A 23,013-nucleotide genomic window follows, 5' to 3' on the forward strand; every position below is an offset into this window, starting at 1 on the left:
ACTTTGTAATGCGTAATAAAGGTATGAGGCTTAGACTAAGTGGCTGCAGCACAAATATTGTCAAGGGGCAATTTAGCTTGAAAGGCAGAAGACATAAAAACGGCCCTGTTAGAAGGAGCCTTAGGTCTGTGAGTCAATGGCATGTTTGCATTCGCATAAACGAAGGATATACAGTCTGATAACCATTTAGATAGAGTTGTTTTAGCCACTGGATTTCCTTTTCTAGCCTCCGAAAAGGACACAAAAAGCTGATCTGATTTTCTGATATCCTTAGTTCTATCAAGATAAAATCTGAGCTGTCTGTGTACGTCAAGTTTATGCAGCATGTATTCCAATTTGTTAGAGTAGTTGGGGAAAAGACTGGCAATTCAATAACTTGATTAATATTGGATTCAGAACAGACTTTAGGCAAAAATAGGGTTTGTTCTGAGAGATACTCTATCAGCATGGAAAATCATGTAAGGTGGTCTGACAGATAATGCTTGGAGTTCTGACACTCTGCGAGCAGAAGTAATGGCCACTAGAAAAATAGTTTTCCAGGATAAATATTTGAGATCACAAGAAGATGCTGGTTCAAAAGGGGGGAGAATAATTTGAGACAGCATAAAGTTCAAATTCCAGGGAGAATAAGGAATTTTGACATGAGGTCTCATATGAAGAACACCTTTAAGAAAAGTTTTAGATAACTTATGGCCCATAACGTTGGAGCCATCGAATCCAAGGTGGAAATCTGAGATGGCAGCTAACTGGACTCGAACTGTAGCAGCTGCTGCCCCTTCCTTAAAAATCTTTGTAAAAAATTCTAAAATGAATGATAGCGGAGCTCGGAAAGGGTCAATTTTCTGTGTGTTGGCCCAAACTGAGAACCTTTTCCACTTACTGCAGTATCATTTCCTGGTGGATGGCTTGTGAGAAGACAAGAGAATTTTTCTTGTATTTTCTGAAATTGAATGAAGTTAGCCAAGCAGTCAGCTTCAGGGACTGCAGGGAAGGATGGAGGTCCCCTGACGGGTGTGTCAGAAGGTCCGGAACTGGGTCCAGGATCCATGGATCTTCCAGCAGGTGATGGTGGAAAACGGGAACCAAATCTGTCGAGGTCAGTAGGGGGCTATGAGGATAACAGTCCTTCCCAGCGATTTTGCTTTCTGTAAAAATCTAGGTATCAGTGGAAAGGGTGGGAATGCATAAAGGAGACCCGGGGGCCAATCATGTACGAGTGCATCTCTCGGGGGATGTCCCGGAGGTGGTATTAGGGAAAAGTAGCTTCTGCATTTTGAACTGATGTGGCAGGCAAAGAGGTCACAACAAGGCTGGCCCCATTTGCGGAAAATCAACTCCGCAACCTGTTGTTTAAGAGACCACTCGTGAGAGAGCAATATCGCCATGCTTAGTTTGTCCACTATCACTTTGGATTTCCCCGGGATGTGCGTTACTAACAGAAAATGCTGGGATGACACAGCCCATTGCCAAACCCTGATGGCTTCTAGACAAAGGGGCTAAGACTTGGTTCCACCTTGCCTGTTCAAGTACCAGACTACTGACATGTTGTCCATCTGAACTGCAATAGTTCCTAGAGGAAGAGAGTCCTGAAAGTACTGCAACGCCAGAAGTACCGCTCTCAACTCCTGACCATTGATATGCAGATGTGACTCTTGATCCGTCCATGTGTCTTGGGCAGTCTTTCACTGAAAATGCCCCCCCCCCCCTATCAGGGAAGCGTCCATGGTCACAGTGGCTACTGGGGGGGAGAACAAAGGGCCTTCCGATTGTGACATGAAGAGACATCAACCACCACCGAAGGTCTCTCTTGCAGGAATCTGTGATGAGAATCATGTGGTGCATCGGCAGTTTCTGGTAAGACCACTGAGCAAAGAAGAGCCATTGAAGGATTCGCATATGCATCCTTGAGAGTGGTACGGCCAGGATTGCAGCTGCCATCAAACCTATCACCTTCAAGACCTCTGCTGCTGTAGCTTTGTTCTTTGACACCAGTGAGTTGATGTGTTGGCGGAGAAGTGAGACTCTTTCGACTGGAAGACGTAGAGTGGTGGTTGAGGTATCTAACTCTGCTCCTATAAAAACGGCATGCTGCGATGGCAATAAGGCAGACTTTTCAAAGTTGACTGTAGTGCCTAATTGATGGCAGAGTGTCACAGTGTATTGTGTTGCCTGAGTCAATTGATGCCTGGTGGTAGCGGTGAGGAGCCAATCGTCTAGGTATGGAAACACCTGGAATCCTAGATGCCTCAGGTGAGCCGTGACCACTGCCATGCATTTGGTGAACACTCTGGGGGCTGTAGTGAGACCAAAGGGCAGGACTCGAAACTGGTAATGATTGGCTCCCAGCCGGAAATGCAGGTGATCCATGGAGCACCTGTTCATCTTCATGTGATAGTACACGTTCTTGAGATCTACAGAGCACATTCAATCACCTTTTCCTAGGAAGGGAAGAATGGACTGAAGCGTGACCATTCGGAATTTCTCTTTCTTTACGAACTGATTGAGTCTGTTGAGGTCCAAGATAGGTCTCCAGTCCCCTGTTTTCTTTGGTACCAAAAAGAATCTTGAGTAAGTTCCGAATCCGACTTGGTCTGCTGGGACTGGTTGGATGACTCTTTTTTTCTAGCAATTTGTGGACCTCTATGATTGCTTGTTCCCTGAGACTGGGTGGAACATCTGGGATTCTGTATACAGGAGTGGGAGGGGTAGAGAACAGTATGAAATATCCTCTGGAAATGATGCTTTGTACCCAAGTATCTGACGTTATGTTTAGCCAAGCTTCTGAGTACAAAGATAAGCAACCCCTGACTGCCTCCAGAGCCGGACAGCCAGGCCTCTCTTCAGGGGCGTTGGTAGGGCAGACTAGAGAACTGTCCTCTGTTGCTGCGGACCCCCTCTGCCGCGTGGGCGGCATCTTCCATTATAACCCCCTCCTCTGCCTCTAGAGCGGGTTTCTCCACATGTATCCTGGAAGGTTCCCTGTGTTTTTTGGAACCACATTTTTCCACCCTTAGGGCCCTTGGGATAGGGCCGAGTAGGGGTAGAAAAATGGACTCCAACGGCAGATAGGGTCTTGCCTTCCTGCTTACACCTGGTTAATGTTTCCTTTACTTTAGGCCCAAACAGTGATGAGCCATCAAATGGAGTGTTAATAAAGGAAGACTTAAAGGGCTCCGCAAAGGAACAGAGATGCATCCAGGCTTGTTTCCGCAGAGCAATGCCTGAACTAGCGGCTCTACTCAAACCATCAGCTGCATATGATATGAGACGCATGGACGAATTCACAACCGAATTTAGGGTAGCGAGCTGTGTGTTGACTCTATCGGCCACCCCTGCAGCTACCGTACCCTGAAGAGTATCTCCTAGCTCTTTCAGGAGATCTCTTTGGAGTCTCGTGAAATGGGTTAAATAGTTTAGCAATCGAAGAGAAAAAGTCGCTGAACTAAACATGCATTTCCCATATCTATCCATGATCCTAGACTCTCTATAAGGAGGATGGATAGATGTGGATGTTTCAGACACTTCCTTTTTGGTGGCTGCAGCTACCACCATGGCATCTACAGGCACTCCCTTGGTCAAAAAGGCTTTGTCCACTGGGGCAGAGATAAACTTGTTCATCTTCCGAGGGACAAGTTCCATGGCCTCCGGTGACTCCCATGCCTTACAAGAGATCAGCTCCATGAGCTCATCATAAGGCAGAGACACCCAAGAAGTAGAAGGTTGAGACCCAAAAGCCTTTAAGAGCACTGACTCCTCCTCAGTAGGGGTTTTGGACTGCCAACCACCCCTCTGACTCAGGATCTCTAATATCTCTGCAAAGGAGATATCTTCAGAGGGGGATCGAGGGGACCCTTCTGACTCATCCAGGTCAGTGTCAGATGTCAAAGACTCCTGTGGGGAGTCCAAGTGCCTCCTCTTGTATAATCTCTTCTTGGGTACCTCCTCAGTGGGGAGATCTGGGGAGGTCTCGGAAGAGCAGGGGACGCCCCGTGGGGGTACTTGAGGCTCAGGGTCTCTACGCTTCACAGGGGAACCGGTAGATGAAGAAGCGGACACAGGAACTTGAGGGGAGAGGGAAAGCCAAACTGATGCTGACGATGTCTTAGGAGACATGACTCTCCTCATGGCATCAAAAGTGCCACGGCTCCGACGAGAAGGGGTAGATGAACCCAGATGGACCGTCTGATCCTCCTGCACTGAAACCATAGGCTCCGAGCCTGAGGTAGGAGCCGAGCTCATCTGAGCCGAAGTCCCGAGAGGAAGAGTCGGCACCGACATATCACTCCGACTATCCTCCCCAGACCCGACAGGACAGTGTCGGCTCCTAGCGTCCTCAGTCGGCAACGAGGACATCCGAGTAGATGGATTCAATAACACCGGTGTGGGTCTCGGTTCCAAGGGTTTGACAATCATCTGTTCTGGCTCCTTCGGCTCCGAGGGTCCAGTACGGCTCGGAAGAGGAGTAGTCAAATCCAGTTCAATGGTCTTCGGCTCCGAGAAAGTGGTCAGTGCCGACAACAATTTAGCAAGTCCTGGTGCCCGTAAAAGCTTCTGCACTAACCGATCCATATCCAAATCAAAGAGGCTGACCGAAGACTTAGAGGAATGCACCGAAGGTGCTGACATGAGCAGAGGAGATGAGGGGACCTCGGAGACCATCTCCAAGACTGGGAGCTGGCTCCGAACCAAAGGGACACTCAGTTCCGAGGGCTGTGGAGCCGATGACCCTGTCCCCTCTGATCTCTTTGCCTTCTTGGTCTGTTTGGAATCAGAAGACTTTGAAGATTTTGACAAAGTGCTGGCACTTTCCTGGCTGCCCAATGTTTCAGAAAAAGAATGCTGCGGTAACCCCCTATCTATTAGTTTTCTCCTCCTTTCTAAGAGAACCCTAGATGAAAAGGAATGGCATATACTGCAGGTGTCTTGGAGGTGTTTAGCCCCCAGACAATAGACACATTGGACATGTCCATCCGTAACGGACATTTTCTGTCCACAATCTGGACACTTTTTAAACCCCGATTTGGGGTGAGATTTTTCTCTCTCATCCGACATTCTTTTAAAAGAACACCAAAAAAAAATACCTGTAAAGGCTAAATACAGGGCTAACTAAGCCCACACTAATAACAATTAAAGATAGTAAGACTAAATAGGGCCAAGAAAGGGCCTAACACCAAGAAAACAAAAACTACACACAGGGTAGGATCTCTACAAAACTAACCTACTTAAAACTATATTATTTTAAACTAGAAACACACTGAACACTAACAATCACTCAAAAGAAAAGAAAAAAGATTTTTTTTAACTTGCGATTTGTCAAAATGGTCCAAGCTAACTGGATCACCGAGATCTCTCTTGCCGCGGCAAACTAGATCTGAGGTAATTCCAGCAGTGCATTGTGAGATAAGGGGCTTGGTCTCGAGCTACTGGCAAACCTTGAGCTTTGCTATCAGCCATGTTGGAGCCAAAGATCGGCTCCAAACCCATCAGTGAGAATAAACGGTGAGATTTATCAACTTCACATTGTATAGTTATCCCCTCTGGAAAAAACATGTACCCATGAATTGCCACATAGGTGGCAGTACACTAAACATCACAAGTGAGATGAGAGACTTAGGGACACAGGTGGACAGTGGTTTCACCTTCGATAACCACATCCCACAACAGTCAGAAAATCCTTTTATGTGACACACCTCATCACTAAGGTCTTTTCATCCAGAAAAAAGGAGGTCATTGTCCCACTGTACTCATCCCTCATTAGACCCATTAAAGAGTATAATGCCCAGTTTCGTATGTACCTCACAAGACATCTTCAACAGCTGGAAAGGCCGCAGAAATCCCTCACTAAAAGAATCACAGGCCTAAAGCAGATGCCATATACTGACAGTCTAAAAAAACTCCAGCTATACTCTGTGGCATATCGTCTACTCAGAGGCGATCTCTGCTTAACATACAAGGCCATGTAAAACCCTGAGCTGTTGGACATGCTCCACTTAAAGAAATCCCAATCCCTCAGAGCCACACGCTCCAGGGATCTAAATCTTGTCATTGCAATGAATAAAACATGCTGGAGGGATAGGTTCCTGACCCAAAGACTCCCCATACTCTGGAATAGACTGTCCATACATGTCAAGCAGAGCGCCTCCTTGGCCATCTTCAAAAGGAACCTTGACGATTGGATGGGAGATAGGAAATTCACCCTGGGGATCATGTCAGTCGCCCTGCTAGACAGGGGTCCAGGGAAGTAAATATTGTGGGAAGAAATATCCAGGGAATAGTTATGGCTAGGCTTTTATAGGCCCTAAGACCGATAGCCTAGTACCACCCTATGGACCAGCATTCTGCTGAAAATGTTTGTTTTTTTTTTTGCCAAGAACTAAGGAAGGTTGAAAAATCTGAGAGATTCCCTGAATTAGAATTCCTCTTTCATCACACTTTTGGATAACCACTGTAGATGAAGATCCAAAACCTGAATCTCTATCTAAGGCAAATTAAAATTTTCATTTTTTACATATTCTATGAGGTTCTGAGAAAGCAGCCAGGCAAACCTGCTTAAAACAGTACCAGCGACCACATCTCTGGAAGTACTAGCCACAGAGATATAAACACATTTTAAACAATGAGTAATGACCCAAGAAACGGAAGAAACTGAAGTACACAATACAGATTTTTCATCACAAGAGGAAACTGAAGCCAAAACATTTATCATCATTTCACAACATATGAGCCTGACAATTTAGAATTCTAAATATCAGAATTATAGACCCCCATACTTTTTTATCAAACTTATCAAAAGCTATCCCATCCTTATCAGAAGGAGAAAGTTTAGAGTTAATAAAATGTTTATCAGCTGCTAGTTCTGGTCTGGAATTAATGTATAACAGCTTGAAAGACCAACAAACATAATATAAAATGTCTGCTTTCTCAGAGGCAGCAGGCTGATTAACAGGGAAACCTCAGGTTGTGAAAAAAACATCCTCCAAGACTGTTAGATCTGAAAGAGCAGAAATAGGTGTTGAAAAATCCAGTTGTAACAAATCATAATATTTTCTTAGAGACTGAGAGACTACAGTATTCTCCCAACTAAACACTAGTACATTCTGGTAACAGTCTCAGAGAAAGTCTCTCACAGAGAAAATCAGATATCACACTCTCTTCTGAATCTGAATCAGAAAACTTAGGAAATTAAACTGCATCTGTCCCTTCACAATCCCCTAAAGATTCCATTTCTTGAACTATGTCAAGGAAAAAGGTACCCCTTTTTCTTACATCAGAAGCTGCCTTACAAGAAGTGTCAAGAGCCTGCACAAGGCCCTGAGCAAAGACCAATAAATTACTCCTGTCTATAGTAACTGACGCAGGAGAAAATACATGTTTAGTTTTCTGTCTGTAATAGGAAATTCTGAAAAAAAAAAATAGACCCAGTATTGCCAGCAACAGCTCCATCAGGGATGGGAGCAACATTCTAGCTAAGCACTGAAACATTCCCTGCCCCTTCTCCCATGACAGACAACAGTAACACTCATTAGCCCACTGAGGAGACTCCAACAGCTGCAGAGGATATGGCTAACTCCCAGTCCATGGTGGCTGTAGGGACTACAGAGGGAGCTGAAGGAAAATATGAGTGGTCTGATGAGCCAGCTATGGCCACAGCACACTCATCTACCTGCAGCTGAGGCAAATTACCAGCCTATTGTGGTGCAAAGGCTGGTTAACAATTTTTTTGCAGCTGGAAGAAGGTCCAACTGAGGAAGTAGCACTTTGTTCCATGGTCAACCCAAAAATAGTGCAGCAAAACAGTAAAGAAGCAAAAAAGTAACCTTTTCCTAGATGAATCACAGTAAAAAGCACTTAAACATTTCCCAAAAAAATAAAATAAGCACAGTTTTTCCAGAGAAAAAATAGTTTTTAACAACTTTTAACAACGTTTTACTACAAAAGTGAAAAAAAGTGTTTCTGTTTAAAAGTACATAAATGTTACAAGACAGTCAACACGCTTAAAAGTATTTACTTTTAAGAAAAAGTTAGTTTTCACAAGTATAAAACATAATGTGGAATGTTTTTCCCTGAAGGAAAGTTATGTGTCCAGTAGTGGAACATTGTTAGATGACAATCAATCCTCAAAAGTCCGCAGAGGGGTGCCCTTCTCAACAACAGGAAAGCTCTGAAATGCTTGACATCCAAACTAGACCTTTAAGTCAGCTCAGCTTGAGAAGACTATGGGTTTGGGTGTGTGGAAGGTGCCCTGAAGCTTTGAAAGCTATCCACCTGTTGTGTTATGCGGGATATAACCCATAATGCTAAAGCTATTGCAGAAATGATCATAATGATGAACATCATATTTGCCCAGCAGCAGAACAGCATTAGCAGATCATCGATCCTCAAAAGCCTGCAAGAAGAGTGCTTTTCAGAGTCAGGAAAGTTCTAAAGAGCTTGGTGTGTGAAGCACTCTTTCTACAGCTCTGCTGAAGCTGGTTAACAATTTGGGTGCATGGAAGGTGACCATAAAACTTTGGAAGCTGGCTAGTTGTTATATCCTTAGCAAGATATAACCCATATAGATAAGACTACTGCAGCAGTGATCAATATGATAACCATGGACTGTTATCATCAATAGCGATGATGCTGTGGGAGTTTTGGTAACTAATAGAATTGTGCTTTCATCCAATAGTCACCGAAAGTTCTAACACAGATCAGAGTACAAGGAAATTAGACTGGTTCAGTGCTGCTTTCCAGTGGGGGTAAAATATTTAAGGTTAAAGGCATTCAATTATTGAAGGCAATTTGGGAGATAAATAATATTAAAAAACAGCTAAAAAATGGTCTTCAAGAGTCAGACCACTTAGAGTAAGGGTGAGTGTAATTAGAATGACACCTATCCCTTTAGTGTTCTCCCAAATAAGACATTTACCAGTAATACCAAAAAACATAAGTGCAAAAACTGTATAACCATTTTGTCTGGAATGAGAAGAGGAACAGAAATGGAAAGGATATATATAGGGTGAAAAGCAATAAAAAAGGATGGAAAATGTCTGATTTTATTATATTATTTTCTTGCAGTCAGTATGGATATGGTAAGCAGGGAATTCAAGTAGGAGAGATTAAACTGGATGTGATGGGAAACTGAAGTGGAAAAGAGGAATAATCAAGAATACAAAGGATACAAGTGACTGATAAAATAGTGAAAAGGTTGCTGGCTTTAAGTGAAGGTAGATAACTGTTGGGGAAATTGCTAGGAAGAACTGTGAGGGGATATTAAGACAGTGGCCTGATAGGAAGCTTATATTTATTGATGATATGTTAAAAGAGGGTACAGAAAACATGTTTATGGATTTTGTAATACTTAAGAAAAGACTACCCCCAAAAATTAAAAGTTGGCAATTAGTCATTGATTGTTAGAGTAAGCTAAAAAATGTTGCTTAAGAAAGAAGTAGAGGTTAGGAATTGCAGAATAGGTCCTTGATCTCAAGTCTTTAACTGGCTACATAGGGATAAGGTTAGAAAAGAAAAATATACAAGACATTAGGAATAAACAGGAAAGAGGGAAGCTTTAGGACAGTCTGTGATAGGAGGATAACAGAGGACTCCTGACAGGAAGTATCTAAAGTTTGGTAAAATGCAGAGGCTAAAGAAGACTTGATCAGCCTATGAAATGCAAAAGAAGATAAGGCACAGATTGTAAAGGACACCAAAATGTTTTCTGAAGAAGGGTAGTATAAACAAATTCATGCTGGCATTATCTGAAAAGATTTTAAGTCTGCATAAACTAAAGCACTGCTGTTGATTCCATGCTGAGTGAGGAAACATATTTTTATCTGTGACATTTTGTTTTCTGTTTTAAGAAATCTGCCTGGCCTGGTGATTTTGTTCTGTGTGATAGGTAGACATGTAAATTATCTAGGCTGCATATTTCACAGTTTTTTTTATTGGTTAAATGGTCTCCTGAGTGATACTTAAACACTTAGTGAAATTCAGGGCCTTTGTCTTTGTCTGAAAAGATTTCAAGTCTGCACAAACTAAAGCACTACTGGTGATTCCCAGCTTGGTGAGTAAACCTGTATTTTTTGTCTTTGACTAATAAAGCTGCTTTGTGTGACCTATTTTGTTTTCTGTTTTAAGAAATCTGCTTAGCCTGCTGTTTTTCTTCTGTGTGAGAGGTAGAGACTTAAACTATCTAGGCTGCACATTTTAGATGTTTTTTCATTGGTTACTTTGCCTTTTAAGTGATACTTGAATATTCAGTAAAATTATGTGCCTTTGTCTTTGTCTGAAAAAGATTTCAAGTCTGCATAAACTAAAGCACTGCTAGTGATTCCCTGCTGTGCTTTCTCACTCATTCTCCCGTTTGTTAATCTGCTTTTTAAACCTGGTGATTTTAAGCTGCCCTCCCCTTCTGTAAATTAAGCTTAATAAGATTTTCCCTTCCTACACTGCTGTTAATATCCTGAATTATTTGCCTTTCCATGTGCTTATACTGAAAAGTGCATTTTGCCTCCCATGTCTGTTCTACTTGACCTGACTTCATTATCTAGCTAGCTGTTGAATAATACTGTATTTTTAAACTCTAGCAAAAAATAAGTTATGTTCTTACCATAACATTCCATGTTTGTAGTCCATCTTGCCTACATTCATGCTGGATGGGTTCGGAGCCGATTCTCGGCTCCAACTCTGCCGATACTAAAGCTCGAGAGCTTTTACTGGCTCGAGGGTAACCCCTATCCCATGGTGCCTCATGGCAATTCCCAAGATCTTATTTGCAAGAAAGTAATAGGTACATAATAGTCAGTAAACTATCAATAACTATGCACATACAGACAGAACACTGTGTATTACTATCCATGCCAGGTGGATGGACAACTACAACCAGGTCAGACAGCAAAATGTATAGTCTACCTGTTCCTCCAGGAAACAGGAAGGGGGAAGGAGGGTGGGACGCAAGAATGTAGGTGCGATGGACTACAAACATGGAACGTTATGGTAAGTACATAACTTCTTTATGTTATGTAGTCCTATCTCACTGTAATTCTTGCTGGATGGGATAGCTTCCCTAGCACCTTTAGCCTGGGTGGCTCAAGCAAAGAGACTCTTCAGCACAGTGGACCCAAAGGAAGACATGTCCTGGGAGGCCAAATCCAATTTGTAATGAGTGACAAAGGTATAAGGTCTTGCCCAAGTAGCTGCTGCACAAATGGTATCAATTGGGAGCTTAGACCTAAAGACATATGAAGTAGATACTGCTCTTGTTGAATGGCCTTTTACTTTGGCTGGTAATTGTTTGCCAGCAGCTTTGTAAGCAAAGGAAATGCAGTCTGAAAGCCATTTAGACAGGGTGACCTTAGAAACAGGCAAGCCTTTATTTTTGTCTGAAAAAGAAACAAATAATTGGTCTGATTTTCTAAATTCTTTAGTCCTGTGCAGGTAAAACCTGGGAATTCTGTGGACGTCCAATTGGTGTAGTCTGTATTCTGATTTATTAGTATGATTTGGGAAGAAAACTGGTAGTTCGATAGTTGTGTTGAGATTATGCTCTGAAAATACCTTAGGAAGAAAGGAAGGATTAGTTCTAAGTGAGACTCTATCTTTGTGGAAAACAATGTAAGGAGGTTGAATGGTAAGAGCTTGCAATTCTGAAACTCTCCTAGCAGAAGTTATAGCCACTAAGAACAATGTTTTCCAAGACAATAATTTCAGATCTGATGAAGAAGAGGATTCAAAGGGGGAAGAAATTAAAGATGTAAGAACTAGGTTTAGGTCCCAGGGCTCCGGTAGTTGTCTGATTGGAGGTCTGAGAAGGAGGACTCCTTTCAAAAAGGTTTTGCATAGAGAGTGGGACATGATTGAATTTCCCATGTAGCCAAAATGGTAATTTGAGATGACAGCTAACTGAACTCTAACAGTAGCAGCTGCAGCTCCTTCATGAAAAATGGATGCCAGGAAGGACAGGATAGACTCTATAGGAGCTGAGTAGGGATCTAAGCCTTGGTTTGCTGCCCAAATGGAGAACCTTTTCCATTTGCTGGAATATAATTTCCTTGTGGAAGGTTTGTGTGAAGAAATTAGAATGTGTTTGACTGTAGGGGAAAGGGAAACACACCTAGCTATTTGTGGAACTGGAGCAGCCATGCTGTCAATTTCAGGGTTTGAACAGCAGGATGGAACTGCCCTGATTGATGAATCAGGAGGTCTGGAGATGGTTCCAGAATCCATGGTTCCTCCAAGAGATAGGGCCACAGGAAGGGGAACCAGACTTGGCAAGGCCAGTAAGGAGCAATGAGTATCAGGGTACTCTTCAACAGTTTTGCTTTCTGAATCACTTTTGGAATGAGAGGAAAAGGTGGAAAAGCATAAAGGAGTCCCGGAGGCCAATTGTGGACCAGAGCATCCCTGGGTGACATCCATGGATGAGGAATTAGGGCAAAGTAGCTGCTGCATTTGGTGTTGATGTACATGGTGAATAGGTCGCAGCAAGGCTGGCCCCATTTGCAAAAAATCTCTTTCGCAAATTCTGAATTCAGGGACCACTCGTGAGGCATTAGAATTGCTCAACTGAGTTTGTCTGCTATCACTTTGGACTTCCCCGGGATGTGCGTTGCTACCAGAAAGCAATGAGTGTCCATCACCCATTTCCATACTCTTAAAGCCTCTCAACAAAGTGGGTAAGATTTGGTTCCCCCTTGCTTGTTTATGTACCACACTACAGACATGTTATCTCTTTGGACATGCTGACAAGAAAACAAGGCTAACAACAATTTGCAATAACAACAAAACTGACTATAACTAACAGTAAAGTTATGAAGAGAAGAAAAAGTTTTTTTTTTTAAAAACACTAGCATTCAGGGAGGAAAGGCCCTCTAATTTAAATGGGCAACTATGGCCCTCTAACTAAAACGGGCTGTACAATCCTAAAAAGGTGGAATAGGGGATCAAGCACTCAATAACAATCACACAGGTAATAACTAACAACTATTAAAGGTAGAAAGTGAAGAAAAAAGGATGAAAAATAAGATTTATCAAAAAATCTTCTACCTAGCCAATGAGCCAGTAAGGAAACAACATCGAATCTTTTGCAGCAAACAAGATCTGGGGAATTGCCATGAAGCACCATGGGATAGGGTTAGCCTCGAGCCAGTAAAAGCTCTCGAGCTTTAGTATCAGCCAAGTCGGAGGCGAGAATCGGCTCCGAACCCATCCAGCAAGAATTATGGCGAGATAGGATTACATAACATCACTTGTTTTTACATCAAAAGAGATCAGTGGATTTTCTATCTAGTGCATTGGGAGATAGCCTGGTCTGTTTAAGCTGGGGAAATACTTGAGATTTCTGAATGTAGTTTTATAGGCTGGAGGGCTTATTAATTAACTTATCTTGTTTTTAGTGCCTTTATAAATTCTGTATGATTAGTGGCTCTTGGCTCATTTATTCAAAGAGAAGTACTTTTACTGAATAATCACATTTTATAATCTATAAAGTACACTGCTGTATTTATATCTTTAAGTTTGTTTGTGGTAGCATTTCATATTTATTTCTGGTAGCATTTTACTTTGGACACTCCTTTACTGTGCTTTTTACATTAGGAGGACTGGGATTATTCATTTTGTGGCAGTAGGTGTTTACCTGGTCTATCTGCACTGGGAAACATACAAAAGGACTCTTAAGTATTTTTTTTTTGCAATTCTCTGCACTTGATTTGCACTGTTCTGATACCTAGATAGAATAGACTAAATTCAGACCTGCTGAACAGTTTGTTATTGATACACTTGAGCACTAAACCAGCCATATTACATTAAGAAGGGATCTCCTGCACCCTTGTGGCATAACAGTGTGTAGTTAGCCTTGCTTAAGCTGGGGATTGCTGGATGTTCATTGTGTGCTTTCCTATTGGTAGATTATCTTAAATTTGTTTTCGGTAGCATTTCATATTTATTTCTGGTAGCATTTTACTTTGGACACTCCTTTACTGACCCTAGCCTTAAGCCGTATTCTACCTTCAACCAGGATGATGCCACAGTATAAACAAAAAATGATCGAATTTAAGCCTTGCATTTACGCATTGCAGAGCACCATGCAACAGGTGTTAGCGGTGCCCTGTATAGATGCAAATGTCTTGAAACTCAATTTTTCCCTTGACATCTGTCAATGGAACCCTCTACACCTTCCCTATTGCACTACAGGCACACTGAGCAGCATTGCCACACTTATCATCCATAGCCTTTAATAGAACAAACACCTTTGTTAGTCCTGGCACAAACATTGGTTAAACTAGCCCACTCCCTTCCCTAATAGTACATATGGTAAAAACCTGCTATAATGAATGGGCAGTTTGCCATCATTTCACCAGCCAGCCTGACTGACTTGGCATCCAGAGGCAATATTGCCTAATGTATACTGACAACCACTTACTCCTAAAACAAATACCCTATTTAAGAGATGTAATCACACTATGAAATTGGAATCAATTCTCTCACATAACAAGAACCGGATTTCAAATACGTTGCCAGCACACACACACACACACACACACACACACACACACACACACACACACACACACACACACACACACGTCACCTCTCAGGCAAAACGAAGAAATGACACACAAACCCACATATATGCAGATACTCACTAGAAGCCTACCAAAAGATCAGAGGCCTCCAAAATGTAAACCACTTGCACACACTGCTGTGCAAATAGAAACCACTACACATAACACATACACCAGTGTCTCAGCAAATAATCCCCTAAGGCAAAATACCTCAAAACCTAATGTCTTGGTCATAAGAAACTCCACAGTGAGACACACAGATGTACTCCATACCAGTATGGACAAGGAGAAGGTCACAGTCAGCTGCCTGTCAGGTTCCAGGATCCATCAAATCACACATGTACTCAAGTCACTCAACAACAAATAATGTTATAACTCTGTCATAGTCCATGTTGGGGTGAATGACTGAGACATAGCTTTCTGAACTATATGAAGAGAGATATGACTGAACTCTCAGATTATGTGTCCCATGCAGGTATGACCCTAGCCTTAAGCCATATTCTACCTTCAACCAGGATGATGCCACAGTATAAACAAAAAATGATCGAATTTAACAATTGGCTTAGCTTGTGGTGTCAGTTCAGAGGGATACAGTATCTGTCAGCTTGGGAAGACATGGTTGGCAATCCACTCTGCTTTGCCAGTGTTGGTCTGCACATGTCTACTCTAGGCTTTCGGATATTGGCAATGGTGCTTGCCTCCCCAATTGTGTATTTTTCAGGCAATGTCAAAACAACAAAATTTCTGATGTAATAAAATCCATTCAAGACAAACTCAAGGTTCTGCTGCTTAATGCTAGTAGTCTAAACATGAAACTGCACTCCATGGAAGCACTCCTCACCTTGGAAGATGCTGATGTCTGTTCGGTCACCGAGACATGGTTCAAGGCCATGGACAGCACCCCGGCCATGCAAGGCTACAAAGTATTCCACACATTCAGACTTCAAAATGAGCATGAAAGAACCAAAGGTGGAGGTGCATCCATCTTCATTAAAGCCAAGTATGCCTGGAGCCTGTTCAAACAGTAAGACAGCAAAAATTGATAATACTGTACTGTACTGTAATTAGCTGGAACCACTGGATGCAGTGAGACTGAGAAACGAAAGTCTTAATTACCCAAGCTTGTGCTGAACAGGTGCCAGTCTCTCCTTTATGGACCAAGTCAGAATGAATTTTCCAAAGACTGTAGTTCATTTAATAAGGTTTTATTAATATTCACAATATAAGAATACTGTCTTCATTAACAACACTGATAAACAATTCAAGCTGCTGCACATCATATTTTGATTGTCCTGAACAACGTAAACTGACATAGTCTTTAGATAACCTGTTTTCTGTACTCAGGCTTGAGTGTATCTTCTCTAGCGACAGGTCAAATGAACTTACTAACTTAACTGAACTGCTATCCTGAACACAGCATATTATATTGTTTTAGTCTAGTAAATTTCCTTATTTACTTTTTTTTAACCTTGGTCTCAGGCTTTGTATGTGCTTATTTTAACATTTCATTAAGAAATATTCTGTAGCTGATCTTTTCCTTGAGAAAAGAACATTCTGTCTGCACACTTTATGCTTACCTTTCCTTTTTAATAAACAGTCTTCCATGCTTGGCCAGCAAGGTTATCTTCCCTTCTGCTTAACTGTCTTTTATGCATAAATGAAACACAATTTATTTTACCCTGCAGCCTGTCTAATGTCTAATAACTACTTTAAAATGGAAGTCCCTAATCTAACAACGACTCTCTTGAACTACTCCATGTCCAATTAACTATAGGCAAAATACCTGCTACATCATTGCTAGCTATAGGTCTCCAACCATGAACCAAAAAAAGCAAACCGCCTACCTGGACTTACTGGAGTAACCTGCCATACAGCCCAGCACCTTAGTCATGAGAGATTTCAACTATCCTGCCACTAAATGGGTGATAGACATGAGCACAAACATGCTCACCCAGAGGTTCCTGGACTTTATCAGTACAAATGCTCTGAAACAGATAGTCTGCATCCCCACAAGGGGCTCAAATGTCCTATACATAGTACTCACCAACATGGGATGTCACTGCGATGCTCTCCTTGGTAAGGTCAGATTATAATTCAGTCTCATTCAAAGTAACTACTGAACCTGTCACCATCACAGGAGCAAAAAAAAAAAAAAAACTAAAAAAATTTCCAAAGCAAACAACAGTCTATTAAACAATGGTATAAAAAGTTTTCTACCTCCCACAATCATAAACATCAATGACTTAAGTAACTGTATGTGCCTGACCAGACTAAAACCAGGTCATCCTGAAAAAACAAGTCACTCTGGTGGACCTCAAGTATAAACAAGTTATATAGCAAAACGAAGAAACTGATGTCTAAGAACAAGAGGGAACTGACTCAGCAGAAGAAGAATTCCCTCCACAGCTTGAACAACAAATCTCAAATCTTGTAAAGTGCTCAAAGCTAATAACAAAGCTAAGATAGCATCCCTAGCTAAGGATAATCATAAGGCATTCTTTAACTACATCCAAAATCTGAAAGGGAATGGCCAGCTATGTGCCAAACTAGTAGTAAATGGCACCACTAATACCATATTGGAGGAAATTGCCAGCATGCTAGCTGACAGATTTGGCACAAACTTCAACCCCATGTCCCCACCAGCCATACCTCAAAGCATACCTAGCATCTCTAGAGATCAGGTCATATCTGCTCTCTCCAAGGCCAAAATCATGGGCCTCAATGGGACCAGATAAAATCCCAGGTTCCTTATTAAGCAATCTAAAACAGGACCTAGCAGACCCTCTTAGCATTCTTTTTAACCATAGTCTGAGAACAAGCTTTGTTGTAGTAGAGTGAAGAACAACAACAGTAATCCCCTTGCACAAAGGGAAGCCATCAACTGACTCTGGTAACTACAGACCTATAAGTCTAACCAGCCTTATATGCAAGGCTATGGAAAGAATCATCAATTACTTTATCAACAAGGATATAGGCGACCTTCAAACTCTAGACCTAACCCAGTTTGGCTTTGTTAAGGGTAGATCATGCTTATTAAGCCTAGTGTACTTCTTCAAGAAAGTCACCAAAGCATTGGATGAAGGTAAGACAGTGCGTAATGCCTATATTGACCTAGCCATGGCTTTTGACACTATCCCCTACTTAGGTATCATTGAGAAACTCTCCCGGCTGAGGATTAACCCTTACATCACTAGATGGGTAGCCAATTGGCTCTCCGACAGAATACATACTGTCAAAGCTGGTTACACCACCTCTACCAGTAGGCCTGTCAACAGAGGCGTACCACAAGGATCTGTGCTGGGCCCTTTATTGTTTGGAATCTATTTCTTGGAAGTCCAGGCTAAATTAGACAGCCTTTGGCTTACCAAGTTCGCTGATGATTGCAAATTGGGTGTAATCTCTGAGTCCCCAATGATGTTAATATATAACAGGAGGGGCTAACACAGACAAATAACTGGTGCCAAAGCCATGGTCTAAAACTAAACACAAAAAAGTGCATTATTATTATCCCCTTTGGCAAAGAGGAATTCCCTGCTAATTACAATATTGACAGCAACACCCCCCCCCCCCAAGTTCAAACCCAGTGGTGTGAGATCTGGGAACACAGGTAGATAGCAATCTGAACTTTTTTCCACCAAGTTTCCAGAGTGGTAAGGAAAGCCTTCTACATTGTGCATCTCATAAGTAAGAGCATCTCATCCAGGTCTAAGGATGTTAATTCCGCTGTAGTCGACCCTCATCAGACCATTAATAGAGTACAATGCTCCCTTCTGCATGTACCTCACCAGACACCTGCAGCAGTTGGAGAGATCACAGGGGTTTCTCACCAAGAAAACACAGGGCCTCCAATCCATGACTTATGTAGATAGACTGAAAGCCCTGTCACTGTACTTTGCATTGTATTGTCTGCTCAGAGGTAACTTGTGCCTGACATACAGGGCAGTCTCTAACCCTGCTCTGATGGAAATGCTGCACATTCACAAGTCAAATGACAAAAGACACTCGCTCTAGGGATCTTAACCTAGACTGTGACATTAACAAAACATGCTGAAGAGACAAATATATTTCCCAGAGATTTCTGCTACTCTGGAATAAACATCTAATTCACATGAAGCAGAGCTCCTCACTGACCCTATTCAAGCACAACCTGGACAAATGGATGGGAGACAACAAATTCACCCTGGGGTTGGCACCCATGTCTCTCATGTACAGGAGTAGTTGGTGTTTATCATACACTCACTCTGCAAATTACATCCATCTAAGCAAGGACAACTATGGCAACTCAGGATTAACGTGGCTAGGCTTCTAAGGGCTCTAGGGCCGCTAGCCTAGTAACCTCCTATGAACTTATGGGGGTGGTGGTGCAGATTACAGACATATGTGATAGGAATGTTGTAATAGAGTGAGTGAGCTTATCTAAAAACCTTTGTACACACTGTACCACAGTATGTTGCAGTTCAACTGGTTAGAATGGGGTTTTGGTGTATAAGGAGGAACAGTCTGAGAAATAAGATGCTGGTGAAGTTACGACTGATAGCTGATATAGCAAAAAGAGAACTTGTTAATACTGAAAAAGGGATATGTTAATTGTGGAAATGAAATATGTGAAAAAATGGTTAAAGAAAATATGTGTGGGAGGCAGGTCAAGTGCCAAATAATTAAAGAAGGTAAGGGTAGAATGGGGGTTCTGGGTGGATACAGATATGGAAAAAAATAATCAGAAAGAATACAGAAAGAGACATAAGGGAAATAACTAAATGACAATCCTGTAAGGGCAGAATAATTTTCTAGGTGATGTTAAAAGTTTGTGGAAGTTGTGTCTATGCAGTACTACAGAAGGGTTACATTTTTTTTATCTCAGGCTTAAAATCCTCAGGAAAGCTGAAATATCTTGGACTGATGGTTGATACTGTTTGATCCATGCTGAGATGAGGAGAGTTACAACTGAAGTTCTACCAATATAGGGAATTTTGCTGAATTTTGGGAGGGTATCCTGCTGTTTTTTTTTTGTTTTTTTTTTTCATTTTGATCTGAATGCCTCAATCAACTTTACTGCAGTTCTCTTTTTTCTTTTTTTCAATAGTGTTTTCCATTTTAATGGCATTATTGCAAATGGAGTAACTGCACTGCTGATATATGGTGTATATACTGGATTTAATCTGTTATGTGTTGTGGTACTTTTGAAATTGTGAATTTAAATAAAAATATGTATGAAAAAAAGGCAGTGTCATTAGAGTTAAAAAAAGAAAGCTATGTTCTTGCCATAATGCTAGATTTGTGTTGTATTCTTCTGTCTGGCTCAATAGATTCTCCAGCTACTGACAAGCCAGGGTGGTCTCAAGGAAGGATATTCCAAAAAACGTTGGAGCTGAAGGATGCAATTAAGCTGGATTGCATGTCCAGCTTATAATGAGAGACAAAGGTGTGAACAGTAGACCAAGTAGCTGCAGCATAAATCTCATCTACTGGTACTCTACAAAAAGTATGCAGTGAAGGGTGACACCACTCTTGTTGAGTGGGCCTTCTGTTTGTGTGATAGAGATGACAATCGCTTTTTCTTTTTAGACAAAAGTAATACAATCAGAGAGCCAACCGGACAATATGACTTTAGAAACACCATGCTCCAATTTGATATTTGAAAGGAAGAGAAAAAGTTGATCTGTCTTCCTAATATTACATACTATGATGTAAGCAGAACCTTAACTAGTGGTGACTATCCATCAAATGCAAAGTATATTCCTCTTTTATTTGAAAAATTTGGAGAGAAAACTGGTAGGTTAATAGTCTGGTTAACAGCAGCTTCTGAGGCCACTTCTGGAAGAAAATCTGCACTGGTTTGAAGAGATACTCTACCCATATGAAAAATCAGAGGGAGGTTTGTAAGATAAGACATGTAATTCAGAAATTCTCCTAGTTGATGTGATGGAGACTAGAAAAATAGATTTCCAAGACAGAAATTTCAGTTGTGTTGATGCTGCTGGTTCAAAGGGGGAGGGGGGTCAAAGATAAGGCCTAACGCAGCAGGGTAATATCCCAAAGAGGAACTGGGTCTGTAATAGAGGGTCTCGGAAGAAATGTTCCTTTTCAAAAGGCATTAGAGAGTTTCAAAGTAGCAATAGAGTTCTGGATTTCCCCACATGAAAACTGGACAAAGCTGCTAGCTGGACCTTAATTATTGAAAAAACTAGCACCTTCCTTGAATAAACCCACCAGAAAACCCAGAATAAGGTAACTGTGCTGAGAAAGGATTCTACGTCTTTAGAGGAAGCCCAGATAGCAAGCCTTGTCCACTAACTTTTGTAAACTATTCTTATGCTTGGTTTCTGTGACAAAGATAAAATGTGAATAACTGATGTGGAAAGCAAGGCATCCTTGACCACCACTGGAACTGGAAGAACCATGTGGTGAATTAAAGGGCTTTCAAGTCTCAATAAAGCTGTATGGACGAGTGAGACAGAAGGTCTGGAAGAGAGTCCAGCATCCAGGGAAGGTGTTTCAGATGAGGCTAGAGGAAGGGGAACCTTACCTGCCATGGCCGGAAGGGGGCAATGAAAATCACCATTCCTTGTGCAAGATGGATTAATGCAGAAACTTAGTTATAAGAGGAAATAATGGAAATGCTTAAAGAAGACCTGGGGGCCAAATGTGTACTAGAGCATCCCTCAATGACTGTCCCTCTCAGGGTATCAGGGCAAAGTAGCTGCTGTACTTGGTGTTCAGGTGGTAAGAAAAAAGATCACAGCATGGTTAGCCTCGGGGTCTGAAAATCATTGCTACCACTGACTAGTTGAGACACCACTCCTGAGGCAGTTGAATAGATCTGCTCAGTTTGTCCAACAAGACATTGGAACTCCCCAGAGTGTGCACTGCTGCCAGAAAGTATTAGGTAGAGATTGCCCACTGCCACACCTTTATGGCTTCCTGGCATAACAGGTATGAATGGGCTCCCCCCTTGTTTGTTGACATACCAGACCACTGCCATGTTGTCCATCTGGATGGATATCACACCCTTAGGGTGGGAGTCCTGAAATGCCTGCAATGCTAGGAGAACTGCCCTCATCTTCAAGAAGTTGATGTAAATCTTGTCCTCTGTCCTTGACCACATGCTTAAACTATCTTTCCTACAAAATACCCCCCCCCCCAAAAAAAAAGATGGGAGGTGTCTGTGGTCACAGTGGCTGATGGGGGTGAAAAACCTGAACGGTTAACCGCATATGACTACAGGAGAGGTCAACCACCAAAGAAGGTGATGCCTGCATACTGGCATGAGACATATAGGGAATTTTAGAGGTTGACGCATTATCAACCATTAGACAGAGAGGGTCCACTGCAATACTCTCATGTAAAACCTTGCCAGAGGAACCAACATAATGGAAGCAGCTGTTGATCTCAGAAGACAAAAAAATAGCCTAGCTAGGTGTACAAAGAAGAGAGTACCTTGGAAGCTTATTGATGAATAGTGCGGACTCTTTTGTTTGGATGTTTGGCAATTTGTGATGTTTTATCCTATGAACTGTATTGTCTGTGCCAGAGTCAGCTGGCTTTTGTTTAAGTTTATACTAATCCCCAACTATTGAACTAAATGGAGCAATAATTCCCTTCACTGGATAAGCAGATCCTCAGTAGGTGCGGTGAGGAGCCAGTCATCTAGATAGGAGAACATCTGGGACTGTTTCAGCCCTAGATACCCGGCCACCTCTGGCATACATTTGGTGAATACCTTGAAGGTTGTTGTGAGACCAAAGGGCAGTGATCTGAATGGGAAGTTATTGATTTCCAGCTAAAAGTGGTGAATCCATCTGGTCTGCCTCACAATCTTGATATGGTAGTAGGCATCCTGAGGTCTATTGAGCACATCCAGTCATCCATCCTCAGAAGAGGTGGAACGGACTGAATCATGACCATCCAGCAAGTACAGTAAAATTGCTATAACAGTATATATTTGAATGATCACTGCTGCAGCAGCCTTAGATATAGAGGATATATTCTGCATAGGATAAAACAGCCAGCTTCCAAAGCTTAAGGGCACCTTCCACATGCCCAAACTGTCAGTAATCTTGATCTGCCTAAAAAGACAGGTTTATGTGCCAAGCCTTTCAAGGTTTTCATAACAACAGAGAAAGGGAGGATAAGCCCTGAAAGGGCAATGCTAGGAACAACAAAAAAATAAATGTCCACACCCTGCCATGAGCAACACCCAAAAAAAACCCCCCAAAAAACAAGGAAGGTGGAGGGAGGGAGGAAGCGGCTACTGCAGCAGTCTGAGCATCTACTGTTATGGTAACTTGACCACTTTCTAAAGATTCTAGGATTTGAATCTCGAGCTCCTCCCTTACCCATAATGTCCCTGACCACTACCATACCTCAGATTGAGTTTGCTGCTGTGATACACATTATATTTATATACCAAGGTAACAAAGCTATGACAGGAACGTAATAGCTGAAAGACAAGGATCTCAAACAAGAAGTATGG

Source organism: Protopterus annectens, chromosome 17.part0 (assembly GCF_019279795.1).
Source record: "Protopterus annectens isolate FY-2018-M chromosome 17.part0, PAN1.0, whole genome shotgun sequence".
Lineage (NCBI taxonomy): Eukaryota > Metazoa > Chordata > Ceratodontiformes > Protopteridae > Protopterus > Protopterus annectens.